Source organism: Mauremys mutica, chromosome 8 (assembly GCF_020497125.1).
Source record: "Mauremys mutica isolate MM-2020 ecotype Southern chromosome 8, ASM2049712v1, whole genome shotgun sequence".
Classification (NCBI taxonomy): domain Eukaryota; kingdom Metazoa; phylum Chordata; order Testudines; family Geoemydidae; genus Mauremys; species Mauremys mutica.
In genome coordinates this window covers 31219133-31237377 of record NC_059079.1, presented here as the reverse complement: position 1 = coordinate 31237377, position 18245 = coordinate 31219133, and the positions used below count along the sequence as shown (strand labels likewise).

At 42.7% G+C, this 18245-nt stretch overlaps 1 long non-coding RNA gene across 1 annotated transcript in view; it reads left to right on the top strand.

The window, feature by feature from the left end:
- Nucleotides 1-7439: 7439 nt before the first annotated feature.
- LOC123375656 overlaps nucleotides 7440-18245 on the top strand; it is a 59771-nt gene continuing 48965 nt past the window's right edge. Inside the window, exon 1 of the long non-coding RNA XR_006581548.1 lies at nucleotides 7440-7485. This is a non-coding gene — a long non-coding RNA (uncharacterized LOC123375656). The remainder of the gene's footprint in view (nucleotides 7486-18245) is intronic.

Here is an 18245-nt window from a genome sequence, read left to right as displayed (position 1 = left end):
AAAATAGATTGAAATGCTAATTTATATTTAGGTATAATCAAGTCAAGTTAAAGCAGACGCGATGTTTTCCACATTGATTCAGTATTTATACTGAACCTCTGATGTGAGACTCAGATGAATAATAATTTACATACATATACATTTTAAACAGAAAAAATTGGTGAAAAATATAAAGTTCTATATGGAACGATAGCAGATCCTAAGAAAAGCATCTTAAGTCATGGGAATTATGCTTATGAAACTGATAAGCAATTAAAGCAAGAAGTTAAATTTAACTCCATGAATAGTACAGAATATTCAGCAGATGATACATACATTATTTTATAGGTGCACATCTTTGTGAACCGATAGTGTGTCAGGCACTGCCCCCTGGCAGTAAGGCCTAGTGGTTGGAGCAGAGGTTGACTCCGGACATAGGGTCGGGATTGGGCCAATGGTGGCACTGGAATCAAGATCTGGGGACAGCCCAGGGTCAGAACAGAGATCACTGTCCGTAGACAAGCTGAAATCAGTAATGTAGTCAGAGTCCAGGTGCAAGCCAAGTCACTACCATAGCCAGGATCCAGGTCCAGGCAGAAGGCTGAAGTCGGGTAGTCAGAATCTGGGGGCCTGGGGAGGCTCTGGAAAAGGAGGCCAGGCTGGAGCGGGTCAGTAACAGGGCTGGAGCAAGGTCAGAGTATGGCAGGAACAGTGCTCAGGCTAGGCTAGGCAGGGACAGGATCAAGAGCAGGCTGGGAGTCTTGAGAGTCTGATACACTCTGAGGCTGCAGGAGGATTCCTTCCTGGGTAGTGCTGTTGCACACAGTAATCTGCAGCTCTGGAGAGAGTAGGGAAATACCTGGGCCTGGGAGGTCATCTGACCCAGACTCTGTTCTAGGATAGGCTGCTGCCGCATGCCTGAAGGCTGAGTCACGGAAGGCTCTGTGGGAAGAATATGGGCAGATCTACACTTAAAATACTGCATTGGCGCAGCTGCACTGCCACAGCACTTTAATGAAGATGATTTAAGCTGACAGGAGAGAGCGTCTCACATTGGGGTAGTTAATCCACCTCTGTGAGAGGCAGAAGCTATGTTGGTGGGAGACCTCCCACCAACATCGAGCTGTCTACACACCAGCACTTAGGTCACAATGTAGTTATACCAATGTAATTCTGTAGTGCAGACCAAAGCTAAGTCAGTGCATGCCCGAATGGTGATTCACTGCATCTTATTTGGAGGGGAATCTGAGCACGCAGCCCTGGTTTGGCTCTGGGTTTACCCCACACACAGCCTCTGTTCTTGGTTATGAGAGTGGAAATTAGGAGTCAGTTCATTTGTTGATTTCAATGGTGTTTTACCTGCTTTACACTGCTGTGCAGTATCTGATCAAAATTTTGGCCCAGAGTACGCAACAACATTCAAACTTATTTCTGTTACAGACATAAAGGGTTTTGTGCTTTGTTAACCTCTTAAAATGTTAGCATTCAATATCTGAAAACATCAAAGGTAGCGAAAATATCTAGTAGTGTTTTATAAATAACAAAAATCCACCAGTGCTTTTAAAAATCTGCCTGTTAACTTTTACAAAAGCAAACAAACACAAAAAAGAAATGAAAAGAAGCTAGCAGATTGAATAAACAACTAATTAAGTCTTATAAGGAATTCTCATTGCCATAACATCCATCTTGCATCGTCGAGGGGTACATGATGACAACTCAGTAATCAATGAGATATAATCAATGGTGGAATTGCCTTGTGTCGTAGCAATAGGTATAAATAGACCTTTACCTCGATATAACGCAACCCGATATAACACAAATTCAGATATAACACGGTAAAGCCATGCTCCGGGAGGACGGGGCTGCGCACTCCAATGGATCAAAGCAAGTTCAATATAATGCGGTTTCACCTTTAACGCGGTAAGATTTTTTGGCTCCCGAGGACAGCGTTATATCAAGGTAGAGGGTAAAAGTTTGGTGTGTGTTTGTTTTTTGTTTTCAGTTGCAAGCTCATATTTCCTTGGGCCATTTGTTTGGTTGTGGCCATTGAAATCATAACTCAAATCTTTCATTAACCTTTCTCTAATTTACAATCTTATTTTAATATCAGTAAAAGTATAAAAGCCACAAAAATGCTCTATTAAGTAGAGAAATACCTAAGTTACCAGACATTCATTTTTTTAAGTGGGAAAATAAGGGTTTGTGGTTTTCAATACCATTTTATGCTGTTACCACTTTTATTTGTTTAATGAATTTGGGGGGAGACACATACTAGATTGTTCTGTAACATGAATGACCTACGTACAACCAATCAGAAAATGATTCCTTTTTCTGACGTCATGATATGTAATGCTGGTTTACATCATATCGATATGATGTAAAACAATGTGTCAAGTATCAGGGGGTAGCCATGTTAGTCCGTATCCACATAAACAACAAGGAGTCCGGTGGCACCTTAAAGACAAACAGATTTATTTGGGCATAAGCTTTCGTGGGTAAAAAAACCCTTTGTAAAACGATGTGGTCTTAGCCTAATATGAAGTGCAACTAATATGAAGTACTGTGGATATATATTAAAACAATGAGTTTGTAGTGCAGATATCTGTTGTGAACTGGTCATGCTTTGGTGGGTAAAGGCAACCCAGAAATTGGACATTCTTTCAAAACACACAAATAATCTGGGCATTTAGTGACTTGATGCTGGAACATCTAATGTTAACAAAGATTGACAAATTTGCTTTTTTTGGTACATTCCTTTCACCCATTCTTCATCTGTTTTTGTCTTTTTAGATTGAATGCTTTGGAGGCATGACCTATGTCTTTCTCTGTTTTTTAAGCACTCAGGTCACTATGTCAATCTAAATAATATCTATGAATGGTATGTCTGTGGCCCCATTCTTGTAAGTTTGTGGTAGAGCAGATACTTGAGCTTGGGTTGCCTAGACGAATGCCCTAAGCACTGGACCATTCTTCCTCTCAGATAGCAAGCCCAATCTCCTTCCATCTCCTATTATCCTAAATCAGGCATCAGAATACTCCATGAAAAGAGCAGACTGTTTATATGTAAATTTATTCCTCATTTGGTTCCATCAGACATGTGCTAGCATTATAAATATTTTGTAATTGAATTTTATAAACATGTTGAAGGGGCCAAATCCTAAAAGGTGCTGAGTTCCCGCACTGTTCAGTGGGAGATTCAAGCGCTCAGAACTTCCCAGGGTTTGACCCAAGAAGTTTGCTTAACAGAGCCATAGAAATAAACACTTGTGTCTTATTGAAGGAAGAGGACATGACTGACTCTGACGTGTGCCAGACATGCCTTTGGCATATGGTGAGGTAAGCAGAGTGCTTCCAGCTTGCATCAAAAGTACCAGTAGGACAGCTGGGTCCAGTTGGACCAAGTTTGCTATCATGACAGTAAAATGGAGGTGGCAGGAAGAAATGGTTTATATTTTGTGTAGTTAAAAAGCCATCTTTCAATATCAAAATTTACCAAGAATGTATAAATAGTTCCTACGATTTATTAAAAATAAGATTAATTCGCATAACATCTAAAATACTCTGACTTAATAAAGATGAATAAAAACATGAGTATCTTGTGGAACATTCCAAAAGAGAGACGTGAGAGCTTCTTAGTAATGAGTGTGATATGATTAATTGTGGCATTTCACTTCATTATGGCGATAGGGATAAATAAGAATGTGTTGAGGGAGTTTAATTGTTAAAGCTGCCATCTCTCTTGCCCCTTGGCTTCACTGTGGTCATTACAATCAAGACTGAAACCTTTCATTAACCTTTCTCTATTTAATTCAATCTTTTGAGTTTATAGCAGAATCCAAGATTCACAAAATACATGGGCCATTTTATATAGACAAGAGCTTCACCTTCCTGTCTTTGCACAGCTGGTAAAAAAGGTACAATACTTCCTTGCTTGATAACAGTATGAATTGTTTAATTTCCTGATTGCTTTTACTTATATTAGGCCTGATTCTTCATACATAACAACATGAAATGGTGTAAAACATCTAACCAAACTGGACTGTCTACATCCACCATTAGGACCTGAGTAATAATGCCTGCTGCAAAGACCCTCATATCTCACTGGAAAAAGTAAACAAATCCAGAATACCCTCACTAGGGCAACAGATCAGTAACAAAAAGGGTTGGAGGCGGAGCTTGCCATCAGCACCTATCAATCTAGACCAACCATTCAGTGGGAGGCACTAAACTTGACAATGGAAGTCTGTGCCAATATATGGCAGCCAAACACTTGCTCCTTCTGTCTGGTGAAAGCACTTATAGAGCATGTGGGCCTCTCCTCAGTGATGATATCAGTACACCCATCACAGAGGGCCCAAAAAAGGTCCTGAAGCAGGCAACAATACAGTTGATACTTTTTTTTTTTAATCAACGTATCCTAAAATTCTTACTTCCCACTTTGTTCACAAATCTTACTCAGTGTTACTGAGAAGACAGTTGCAACCTGCCTCCAACAGCATTCGACTTCTGCCAATATCCTCAACCACTCTAAGCCAGGTTTCAGACCCAGCAAGGAGACAGTGTGGATCACACTGATGGGTAATCTCTTTTGTAGCCAAAAGCATCCATGATGGTGTGACCCAGCTGGCCACAAGGAACTGCTAGCTCATCTGTGGAATATGGTAAGCAGGAGTCAAGAGAAGAGTGCTCATTTCGCTCAGGAGGGCCATGAGTGACAGCTTCCACTCCTCAAGGAAAACATTCACTGGTGAACGTGGAGCCCTACAAGGTAGGGTGATTTCTCTACTCCTATTTCATATTTACATTGCATTATTAAAGACAGAGGGCAGGATTTTGAAGATCTTCTAGAAATCATGACAGCAACTTTGTCAAAAGCATGAGTCCATTGATTGTCAAACAGATGCTATCACGGAATCTTACTTGACTCCACATTACATTTGGACACCCAGACCAACACAGTGGCCAGAAATTCCCTTTTCTTCCTCTAATTGGCCAAGAGCTATGCCTGCACCTCACAAAGTTCCAACAACACCAGTTCTGCTACGTCAGGCATGAGCAGCTACAGTGCTATCTGCTTTGGACTAACGATGTCCCATCTCCTAGGTGGAGCAGGTAGGCATGAACATATTCTACTTGAAATGGCTCCTATTCATTGGTGCATCCAGTTCAATACTGGGGCCCAATTACAGGAAAGGCCTTCTCATCCTCTACATCACAGGTATAATGCAGCTAATGGTACCCAGAACAAAGTGTGAGTAGGACACAAGGCATTTACAGCAAAGAGTAACTGTTTGCCACAGTAGATGAAGATGATCATATCTTGCTTTTTTCAGGACCTGACACAAGATTCACAAATTGCAAACGCTGTCACCTATAACTGCACAAGCCCCCAGTGTGCAGTAGAAAGCATAGTCCCAACCAGAATCATGCTCAAACTCAAACGTTGCTGTATATGGTACCTAGGTATTGCACTGATTGACACAATAAAAATACTTTGGGTGAAATCCTGGCCACACTGAAGTCAATGAGAGTTTTGGCATTGACATCAGTGAGACCAGGATTTCATTCACAGATGGGACTAGAAGTAGTCCCAAACAGGCAGTAGCATTGATAGCTGCCCCCCACTGCTATCACAGCCCTGTTCCGGAGGAGCCCCTACACAGGGTGAGAAGATTGAATACGATGGTTGAACTAGTACTCCACGGTCTCTACGCTGAGAAAGCAATATCAGAAAGTGTCTAGCTCAGATGTGGGCAAACTACACACAGCGGGACCATCCTTCCTGGCCCACCGCTCCTCCAGCGTGGGGAGTGCAGCTGGCTCTGGCCGGGTGTCGTGGCTGCGAGCTCCTGCTGCTGGTAAGGGGGCAGGGAGCGGGGGGCCGGTTGAGTAAGGGAGCAGGAGGTCCTGGGGGGCAGTCAGGGAGGAGGGGGCAGTTGGATGAGGCAAAGGTTCTGGGGCGGGGCAGTCAGGGGACAGGGAACAGGGAGGATTGGGAGTGGGAGTCCTGGGGGGCCTGTCGGGGGCAAGGATGTGGATAGGGGTCAGGAGGGTAAGCAGGGGGTGGGATCCCGGGGGGCAGTTAGGGGTGGGGGGTACCAGGAGGGGGTGGTCAGGGGATGAGGAGCAGAGGGCGGTTGGATAGGGTGTGGGAGTCCTGGGGGGACTGTCAGGCGGTGGAGGTGTGGATAGGGGTTGGGGCAGTCAGGGGACTGGGAGGGGGTGGTCAGAGGACAAGAAGCAGGGGGGGGTTGGATGGGTTGGAGGTTCTGAGGGGGGCAGTCAAGGGGTGGGAAGTGGGAGGGGCGGATAGGGGGCTGGGGGCAGGCTGTTTGGGGAGGCACAGCCTTCCCTACCCGGCCCTCCGTACAGTTGCACAACCCCGATGTGGCCCTCGAGCCAAAAAGTTTGCCCACCCCGGTGTAGCTCAAAGTTTTACCTGAAGCAGGTTTTAGACAGGGCTGGCTCCAGGCACCAGCCCAGCAAGCAGGTGCTTGGGGTGGCCAACGGAAAGGGGCGGCACATCTGGGTCTTCGGCGGCAATTCAGTGGTGGGTCCCTCAGTCCTTGTCGGAGGGAAGGACCTGCCGCTGAAGACTGAAGCGACGGCGGTAGAGCTGATCACGATCACGGGTTTTTTGGGGTTTTTTTTGCTGCTTGGGGCGGCAAAAACCCTGGAGCTGGTCCTGGTTTTAGAAACACTGTTTTTCCTTCTATCAGCAGTGTGTCTGGTGTTGTTAATTGCACCTGCAACTACACAAGTCAGTGGCAGAACTCCCATTGAGTCCAGTCATGATGGATCAGATCCTTGTGGGATAGTTACCTGGGAGGTGAGATGAATCATTCTGATTGTCTACTTTCCGAGATACCCAAAAAGTGCCAGTTATGATGGTCTTTTTAATGTGGATACTTGCTCACTAGTAACTGGGCTTAGACTACCAAATCATTACATAAACCAGTAAACAGATCTGGGATGTATAACTTTCAGTCACTATTAACCCTGATAGACTCAGTCTATATACTTGTTTGTTTTTATTAGAAGTAGTGCAAACAGCTTGTGATTTTTCTCCATATCAAAAGCCCCTGTTTTGAATTACCTGGCTTTGGGGCTTTAAGCTGGACCTTTAACATTGCTGTTTGTATTTAGTTTTACATAACATTGAGCTGTTACTTTGCCCTAAGCTGCGGAAGATACTGTTGTTCTTTCAATTGCTTCTTTTTAGCATCCTGTCCTTGACATAATCCTGAAGGACCCAGCTTGGAAATCTCCTTCTGGCAGAACAAGATCTCTTCATCTTTGAGGTCACGTTCCAGGCTTTTGTTCAGTCACAAGTTCTGTTTGGATTTATCTTCACTGTGTCTACTTGAATATTCAAAAAATCATCAGCTAGTCTAATTTGTTTTTTTTAAAGTCATGTAAAAGACTGATTTGCTTTGACAGGTGGATCAGAAACAGAATTGGAGCTATTTTATCTGGACCTAATTAAACAACCTTCATTACTGGCAGGTATGTGTTTGTGATGACTTAAAATTAGCTTGATTAGAATTAAAACTCAAAATATAAGGCATTGAATAGGTCGGTTGAAAATTATGGTTTAAAAATACATTCTATGTAGAACATTTTAAATGGGGCAACTGCATGTGTAAATTTTAAATCTCTCATCATGCCAAATCCCATTTTGTGTTCTATGCTAATGGCATTTGTCATGGGTATTCATGAGGGTATGGCCAATGCTTATGAGATTGTTCCACGCTAGATCACAATTATGAAACTTTAATAAAACATAGTAACTCTCATTTGTCGGTTAGAAGCACAGAAGTTCTGTCCGAATTTTGTAGCCTACTTTGAGTGACATTAACCCCTGTGAGTAGGACCCACCAGCATGAGGCTTATTCACCACTTATGTCCCCAAAGTAGGCTTAAATTGAGACTTAAGTGGTGCATAGGCATGTGCTGACCCTGCACAGGACTGGCTTTCACCCCTTGGGAGTAATTGTGCTCTATGAACGTGAAATTAACTTTTCCAACCTAGGCCTATGACAGCATTTTCCCCTGCCAGTTACTATTACAGCCAATGGTGTAAACGTCTCAGCCCCTCAGTATCATCTGAATAGTGTGTTGGTGCCATGGGGTCTTGTGGTTCTTTCCTGACTATCCCAATTGCCACTCTGTTAGACAAACAAAACCACTGAAAACCAAATACTCTAATAGGTTCTAAAACGTTCCTCTGACCCTGACCATTCACCCAGGCCAAGTAAACTGCTGCATTCCTATATATTAAAAACAATATCCTAGCACTGAGATATTAACTTAGCACATAGTGCTGCTAATGACCCCGCGTGGTAGTGTAGACAAGCCCTCAGAGTAGGTGCAATTTAAGATACGCAACTTCAGCTATGTGAATAGCGTAGGTGAAGTTGACGTACCACAGTAAGTCGACAGCTGACACTCTCTCGTCGACTCCGCTTACTCTTCTCATTCTGGTGGAGTACTAGAGTCGATGGGAGAGAGCTCAGCAGTCAATTTATCACGTCTATACAAGACATGATAAATCGACCCCCCACTGGATCGATCGCTGCCCGCTGATCAGGAAGGTAGTGTAGACAAGCCCTGAAAGAAGTTTTGTGCAGGAAGCTTTGGGAGAGGTGCTTCAATGCACTGCTGAAGCAATGCATGGGGTGTGCGTTAAACACAGAACCATAGTTTTAACAGAACACAGGCTTGTTAGGTGGATGCACTATAGCATTGCAAGGGAAATATATTGTGGACTAGCCCAATGGGATAGGGCCACAGGGTTATTCTAGGGAAAATGGGAAAATGGGTACAGTTTTCTAACTAACAATATTGGAGCAAGATTATATCTGTCACAAGTGAAAATACTATATTGATATCTCATTGCTTTATGGACCTACAGTCCTCTGGAGTGTTAAATATCCAGATGATATCCCTGAGAACTGGATTTTGCATTTAGATCTCTGATTTAGCTGACAGAAGTGAAAAATCACATGTAGTCGGCAACTATGTATTGACAATGGAGCTCAACTTATTCCACTTATTGTCAACGTTAATTTAAGAATAAAATATCCTCCCCACCCCCGGATCTTCCAACATCAGATGATGGCATACAAACACGTATAGTCCCCTCCTCCCCTCTAAAAACAAGGCTTCTTTTGGGACCTCAGCCCTTATGTGTCAAAAGCACATGGATATGGAGCTATTGCATGCCCTTTTGAAGGACCCTAACATACCAACAGACCCTTAGCTAAGCAGTAAGGCTGCTGAGATCCCCTAAAGAGAAAGGACAGGGGATTGTCAGCCTACTTCCAGCAATCCACAGTGCAGCTCTGATGGGAAGAACCAGGCCCATTTATTCATTTTATAATTCAACTTTATAACAGTGTTTGGTGTTTTTCTTTTTAAACAATAACAAGGCATTTATTAATTTATTTTTAATTCACGGCATGTGACTGATTACAAAAGGCCCCAGGGGTGTATCATCTAACACAACAAATTACATTTTTGATTTCAAATGAAAACAAAAAGACCAGCGACAAAACATTGCCCTCCACTCCCAAACCAAATGCCACTGTGTCAGCAAAGGTCTGAGAAGAGATGCATATTACACTGTCCTTGAAAGATAAACAAATTACTGGCTTCCCCCATGTCCTGGATGGGGTTGGCCAGTCTTTACGCTTGTCTGTATCTAACTTTCCAGCCCAACCAAACCAAATCATCTGGTAGGTCTTTGTAGCACGGTAAAGCCTCTGCCTGGAATTAGGGCAAAAGATATTTATAATATCTAACAAGGCTATCACTACACTGGCCCACCAGCTTCAAACTCGAACAGGATCCAGCTGTTGCCATGACTAGCAGTAATCTCCCTAACTCAAATATCACTTTAAGATATTTCTCTATAAGTAAATCAGAATCTTTTAGCATAAAGAATAATTGCAGTATCAACAAAATGGGAAGGCAGCGTGATCCTGTGGACAGAGCACTGAACTGAGTCAGGAGGCCTGTGTTCTATTCCAAGCTCTGTCACTGGCTTCTTGGATGACCTTGGGCAAGTCACTGCACTTCTGTGCCTCAGTTTCCCTGCCTTTGTAAACCTCTTTGAGATGTACATGGAAAAGTGCTACGTGAACTAGATGTTGTTATTTTCACATATTGGTATTGTTACAATCTATAAGTCAATCTTGGCAAAGCCATATGACAGTATTGTGTTGGAAATGCCAGTGTTCTGTACTTTCTATATTGCCTACAAAACATTTTACTGGTTGATTTACTAGCAATGACCTAGGGCAGGCACAAATGTCTGTTTCACAAAGCTGCTATGCATTAACAGTTGCATTAATTATATTCCCTTACTAATTGAATAGTGTCTGTGAACCCCATTCAGTAATGACTTATGCACTACAGTACTTATAAGGAATTCCTAGAGAATTCATTTAGGGGAAAAATGTAAATCACTGTGTGTGTGTGTGTGTGTATATATATATATATATATATATATATATATATAGTTTCATCCCTTGGATAGTTCTTTTCCCATATGCATTTGGCTAACGGTACCAGGCAATGATCAATGTGCAAGCCATGAAAACAGACAAAACCACTGAAAAAACAGCCCTGTGTCTGATTAAGAAAGAAGAAAAACTTTTCCAATTGATTTAGTGCTTCATAAATTAGCCTAGGGACAGCTTTAAATTGTGCTCTTATAATGCATACAGGATTCTACTCATCTAATAATTTTGCTATTTGATAAAAAGATGTTTGGAATAGCAACCAAATATGCCATAAAAATACACTATCTGAATTCTGTCAAGAGGATAAATGTGAATGAATGGATTGGAAGTGTCCCCCAAAGTGATTTTTCTCTTATTTACTCTAATATAACTTCTCATTTAAAAATATATTGGGAAATAGTCTAAAAGTGGGAGTTTTAGGGAAATTATTATATACTTTATTTAATTTATTAATAATGTGCCTACTTAGGTGTTAAGAGGGGCTAAAATTCTATTTCAGTTCCCATCCAAAGCAAGTAACCAAACACACACATTAACATATGAAATAATGCTAGCCGGAAAGGAGGTAAGAAGGTATGTTCTAGATAGTGCCAACCAGAGAAATTCTCATAAGATTCCTTCTTCAGGATCCCCAAGTCCATGAGGGGACTCCACCCACTTTTAAGCCAAAGTTAATTCTCTTTATGGCTGCCTAAAGATATCACTATTTTTAAAAGAGCATTTTTTGGAATCTTTTAAAATATGAATGTAATATAAGCAAAGACTTCCTCAGCATTTTCATTCAAACTACAGGAAATTGTAGAGTAATGGCGTTTGGCCAGTATGTGGTCCCAAAGGTTTTTACTATGGGTATAAAACGAGTTGTTCATCCCCTAACGCCCATGGCAGTGAAAATGCTTATTTACTTAGACAGTACCGTAATCACAGCAAAGGTAACCCAGCATATGTTGGCCAGAATCCATCTGGTAAATGCCCTAGCCATAGGGTTTCTAGTAAATACAGAAAAATCTATATTTTAACCACTTTTCCCAGTTTAGACATCTTGGGATTAATGGTAGATGCCAAGGCTTTAGTCTTAAACTTTCACTGGTTTAAAAAATAAATCCATATTTTAAACAAAAATAATAAGTGTCAATAATAGATGTTTGCTTCATCTTTCTTACAGAGTAAAGCGGTTGGGGTCTCTGGTAACACTGCTTCCTGCTTGTGTGCCTGTTCTCTGTTATAGAAGCATTCTAATGTGATTAATGAAGAAAAGAAAAGGGAAAGCAGGAAAGGAGCAAACAGCTGCCTGTCACAAGCAGCGACCTTGTTAGAGCTAATATGGAGGAACTAAAACTTAATACTGTTAGAATCCCATTCCTTTTTTAGACCTGCTTGCTCCAAAGATCCTAGAGATAAGTGTCTCAGTCTGGCTGGGTTGGTTCATATTAAGATTTGTTAAAGGGCCTTCTAAGCATAAACTTTAATGACTGTCTGGAAAGATCTAAACTGCTTACAAAAAACTTAGGGCATCAAGTCCCAGTTTTGTCACATAGCTGTTCTACAGTGCCCTCTCCCTCCAAACTAGGAGGAACCAAATCAGAGTGGCCATAAGTTAACACTCTGGAACAATCTGAACCATATGGAAGTATTGCCAGAACTGGAAACAGTCTCTAAATGCTCCATACGTTCCAGTGATGAAGAACATGGTAGCCAACATCTCTTCCAGGAACTAAGACTAGAGGGAAGTAGCATTCTTGAATAGGGTGTTATTCCTCAAACTATTCGCAATAGGAAACTCAAGTGCAGGCTCTGTTTGCCAGGCCTCACAATCAGAAAACTCCGAAATGTTTCCTGAGAATCCCATGCATAGCTGAAGTGGGGAGAGATGCAGATTTAATTGTACAGGATTACAGTTTCCCTACCTGTCCCCACCATAGTTTTTAAGGCCAAAAGGAAACATTGTGATTATCTAGCCTGACCTCCTATATAACATAGGCCATAGAACTTCCCTGAATTAATTCCTGCTTCAAGTACAGTAGTTATGGTTGAACTTTTAGAAAACATCCAATCTTGATTTTAAAATTTCCTTGATAAGTTTGTCCAGTGCTCCAGAAAGTACTAGTAAAGGTGATAGATGTGCCAAAATGGTGCCTCTTGATTTCTACCCCACTTGCCATCCAGAGAGTGATTTCACAGTCTTTTATAGTACAATTCCTGACACATTTCTGCATAGTCCTGGATGAGTTAAGCAGAACAGAGGTGAGACAGAGACATGTCTGCAGTCAAGAAACTTGATAATAATGTCTGCTGTCTGAAAATAAAGGACTTTGGGGAAAATATAGTTAAATGCCTACCTTTGGTTTATAGTGATATTTTTAGTAGACCTAAAATGTAGCAGCATTTGGGAACATATTTCAGGGCTAAATCTTCAATAACTGACTGTTTAGAAATCAAAGAGGGAAAAATTTAAGTCTACAGCCACTATCAAGCCAAATGCCTTTTTACTGGTCTGTTTTCCTTGGAGTAAGTGGAACCAGGAAATTCAGAAGGCTGGCCAGAGAATTCTTCCTAAATAAATTATTTCATGCCTATATTGACACAACCTTCTGAAACGGTAATCTCAGCTGTAAAATTGGCATGTCTCGTAGCTCCTATCCTGGTTTTCTGCCAGGGTATATGAACTAATTCTTCTAGAACTCAATAGACATTGAATGATGAAAACAGAAAGATCTTTGGGCAGAAAAGCAGATGGGTTCATGGTCTGGATGCTTTGGTGTGCCAGAGCACAACTCATACTTGGCAAGGGGGGGGGAATATACGTGGTTTTATACCACCTTTTTGATCCCTCCCCTCCAATACTCAGAGCTGCTCCAACTTGTGCCAACAGATAATGGCCCTACAGGGCATGCTCCATCAGAAAGGACTACTGAAGTACATCATGCTCTGACCCTATTTTGCCCCAAATGCCCCCACGCCAGGTGAGGAATCCTCTGTTCTGGGAATCTCAGCTGGTGCTTAAAGGCAACTTGAAATCAATTACCTACCTCCCCCGCCTCTTTCTGTAAATGCTGTAGATCCTAGCAAGTCAGTTAGATGCCACACAGTTACATCTTGGATCATATGGACTTGTTTCAGATGGTAAATGTGGTAGTTCCTACAGGTTGAAACATAATGTGGCTTTGTTCTCTCATTTTAAGGACAGCTATTTTTTAAGGGAATAATTGTGCACAACTTCTCAAGGAGAACATGCAAATATGTTCAGCTTATTATTTTACCTTTTCTACCCTAATCCTTTTACTTTGTTCAGGAAAAGATAAGAGTCTACATTTTTTCTTCCCCTATAGTAAGAAGAGAATGTCAAAAAACCCAGGTTTCATTCACAAACTGAAATAAGGATAAAGATCTTTCTTTTTCATAGCACACACAAATAGATATTTGCCAATGAGCAAAATAGGCATGAATCTGCCCATGATTCTGCTCTCCTCCAGTTTTCTGTGTTGTTGGATTCAATCTTTATTTGCATTCTATCAAAGCTTATGTGTTTTTGTTCCTTATACTGTACCTTGATTTCTGGTTTCAGGGGCAAATAGATGTCATAGTGCAAGGCAACTGTGCCTGTATTCTCCCTCCATGGTCCAGCAAGGACAACCCATTCTTAGGCTTCTGCAACCGTCTCCTCTCTTGGGCAGACTGCCTGAGGAGAAAAGCAGAGCAGGCCTGCTGAGAGGCTAAACACAGTGTAATTACGCACAGTTATGTTACCACACAGTTCTTTCTAAGCAAGCATATTTATTCCTAAGTAGAAGCATTACAGAGAAAACATTGAAAACAATAAAAGAACCTACACACAGGCTAATAAGCTTACAAGAGATCACTTTATTCCCCCCACCCTCTCCAGTCAGTGCCAGTCCTTCCAACTTTTCCCTAAAGATAGGGGCCCTCACCTTGGACAGAAGGTCCTGCCCATGTGCTGCATCAGAATGAAAGCCCTGAGTCAGTTTAAGATCAGGTTATTCAAAAGACTGTTCTTTGTTTGCTGGTCTCTAGAGAATCCAGTTTGAACCAGTATAGGTAAATCTGTCCCAGGAGCGGCTCCAGGCCCCAGCACGCCAAGCGCGTGCTTGGGGCGGCAAGCCGCGGGGGACGCTCTGCCAGCACCGCGAGGGCGGCAGGCAGGCTGCCTTCGGCGGCTTGCCTGCGGAGGGTCCGCTGGTCCGACGGCTTCGGACCCTCCCGCAGGCAAGCCGCCGAAGGCAGCCTGCCTGCCGTGCTTGGGGCGGCAAAATGCCTAGAGCCGCCCCTGGTCTGTCCAGATGATAGTGCCTGTCGCGAGCTGTTACAATTTGAATGAACTTGCCTAATCACCCCCCATTCCTCTTAGTTCCTGGAGGACTGTAGTTCCTCTTCCCTCCCACCCCAAAAGAATTACATCCAATCCCTGGCCCACAGTGACATATAAATTTAATACAGTGAGATTTAACTTCATTCAATAGGATACTGGAGAAAATTGCCATATCTGTCACAGAGGTCAAGAAGTTCAAAAATAGCTACTTAAAATATAGGTTTCTTAGTCCATATTTACAGATGTAAATAAGTGGGCTGGTTTTCAACCCAAACTGACTTCACTAGGAACTCACGGGTAATCAGCACTTATTAACTAAGTGCCCTGTTTTTAGCTTATTTAGGGGCCTATTAGCCTGACTTTTAGGCATCCATTTTTGGAAAATATTCTGCTTATATTTTATTTAACTACAAAGAATTCCACTGTGACATAATATCTGACTTTTTTTCAGAACTGTTTATGTTCATATTGGTGTTAAGCCTATTTATGGCTTTTCACCATTGTTCTAAAACTGTCTTCTTCCCTGGTTGGGTTCTGTTTATGTTTCCACAAGTGTGTTAGGCTTTAGCGTCATTATGTCCAGTTCAGAATCACGTACTGAAGATAAAGCATGTGTGTATGCACGAGGGGCCTGACCCCAAGCCTACTGGAGGCAATGGAAAGGCTTTCAGCTCAGGCTCTGGGTTAGCACAGCTTTTTGGTGTCAGGGATGAAAAATGTAATTATTTCCCTAAAATAAACAGAATTACATTATTAAAATAAATAAGTAATCTATTTTATGCCATCAGGTGTATGTACACTCCAGAATTCCCCACTCCCTAATATACCTACTTATGAGTAGCCAGGAAGTAGGGCTTTGACAACTTACTTTTGGTGAATCTGCCCCCTGTCTGGGAATCACAAGGTATAGATAAGGAATGTTTTCTCTTTTAAAAAATGTGAATGTGCTTTTGAAAGAGTCTGTATTGACAGTCCTATGGGATGAAATCCTCAAGCTAATCTTCATGTCCACTCAGTCTATGAGCTTGCTGAGATTGCCAACAAATGTGACAGTTGCAATGGCGGCTTTCTCTGGCCTAGACTGAGATCATCAACTCATTTCCTAAAGGCGACTGTAACAGGCTGCTTACTGAGAACCCCCTGTCCACCCCCCTCCATGGCCAGAGGTCACTGTGCAGTGCCCTGCCTCTGTTTCCCTCTTTTCAGGGCCCCTTACACAGGTGTCGCACACTTTTTCTGTGGTCAAAATACCCCCCCCACACACACACACCTTGTGGTCTGGGTTTATTCAAAGTCCAACAAACAAACATTTATCTCCCTACTCCCAGGTTTCCCTGCCTGGGGAGCTTTTGTATTCTTTCTCCTGCTTGCTCAGAGTCTCTCCTGCCTTAGCAGGCTACTTTCAGCCCTTCCTGGTTGGAGTCTTAGTCCCTAATCCCAGGAATCTCCTGAAGCCTGATCACTGAAGCAGTCTCTCATTTTCCCAACCATCCTTTCCCCGCCTTCCCTTTTGGCATCCAGATGGTCTTTATAGAGGAATCACCTGGCTCCTCTCAGGTGGGCTCATCCTGTAATCAGGATTGGTTTAGCCTCAGCCTCTCCAGCCTCTGGGGCAAGCCGTGTTAGCAGGACCTATGTGGCTCTGGGGGGTCTGTTACAGTCCTCAAGTCAGTGTACTGGACACTGAGAGTTCAAGCCACCCTGTTACAGCCCCTTAATGGCATTCAGTCACTAATGACCTATCCTGGATTTGAACTGATAGTCTATAGATGAAAAGTTCTTGTCAGATTACTAACTCCTGGCACAAAGAATTATGTGTAGCTAACCTAACACCCAGTGTGAAAGACATCTGCATTCCCAAGGCTACAGTTAAGCATGTTGACTCTTGGGCACCCCTTAAGTGCTACATCTGCATTAATAGAAGATAGACACTTAACGTACCCCAAATCAGGGTGAATTTACATTCTACCCAAACCCACGAATAGCAGAGAAAGTTCTGCAGATACAGGCTGATGCTCCTGGGGCCTGCCCTCTCCTTTCCTCACTCCTGTTCCAGAGCTGAGCAAATGTGCATACCTGAAGCTCTGTGCCCCAATCTACATGGCAGGGCTGCCCCAGGCAGCTGCAAGCCTGAGATCCCCAGCAGCCCACAAGTGAGCTTGGAGGGAACCAAGCAAGTTTCCTCTGTTTTGTCAGAAAAATCTCTGCCCAATTGTAGCTGTAACACTTACCATATTAGGCCTACACATCCCGGTTTATCTCTCCATCCCCTCTCTTTAACACTCCCTCCACAGTTTTCTCCCTACTTTTCCTTGCCCTCTACATTATTCCATCCTTTTCCTTCCCACCCCACATCCCCTTGCCACCAGTCTGCCTTCCTGTCCCTTTAGTTTCCCTTGATCCTCAGTCTCCCTCTCGCCCCTCTAGTCTGACAGTATGTCCCTGATTTCCTGCCCTGCCCTTTCCCCTCAAATTTATCTTCTCTCTTCCTTAGTCTCACTGCCAGTTTCTAGTCCCTTCTCTATTTCCTTCCCGGGCTGCACATAGAAAAGTGTGTGGCCATGAAAGCAGCCTGGCTTCAAAGCTATTGAGAAAAATGAAAGATAGCAACCATGTTGAATACGGTTTTAAAAACATTCATGAGGTGTCTACCAGTGTTCCTGAGTTCGTGGGTAGCTTTAAAAAATATTACAGGTCTTAAAATTAGAGTTGGCAGCGATGGTAGATGGCTGTAGGACATATCATAGTTATATATTCTCTGGGCAGGGCAATTGCCTTATATTTTACTAACTGTTAAATATCTATCATAATTCTAAATTCATATTTGTTCTTTGAGTGATTGCTCCTATGCATTCCAGTTAGGTGTGTGTGCGCCGCGTGCACGTTCGTCAGAAGATTTTTATCCTAGCAACACTCGGTGGGTCGGCTGGGCGCCCCCTGGAGTGGCGCCGCTATGGCGCAGGATATATACCCCTGCCGACCCATCCGCCCCTCTGTTCCTTCTTACTGCCCGTGTCGGTCGTTGGAACAGTGGAGCGCGGCTTAGCTGACCTCCACTTCCCTAGCTACTCATCGTTTCTCTCGTTAAGTATATAGTTCAGATGTTTATAGTTGTAGTTAACTTTATTTGTTTGTAGTATAGTATAGTGTATTTATTTCACAGGGGTTCGGGGTTTATCCCCTTCCCCTCTTTATCTTACACAGACACCGCTTTCAGTTTGTATTATTTTTCAGTAAAAAGCTTTGTATAGGAGCTCAGGTATGGAGCCACTATTGGTGGGCTTTCCTGATTATAACACACTCTCTCAGCTCAACAAGAGTGCCTCTAGCACATTAGCATAGCACTTTTTGCATTGTCTGGTCAGGGATTTAATTTCACTACATCAAAAGCTACCATCAAAACCTTGTCATTG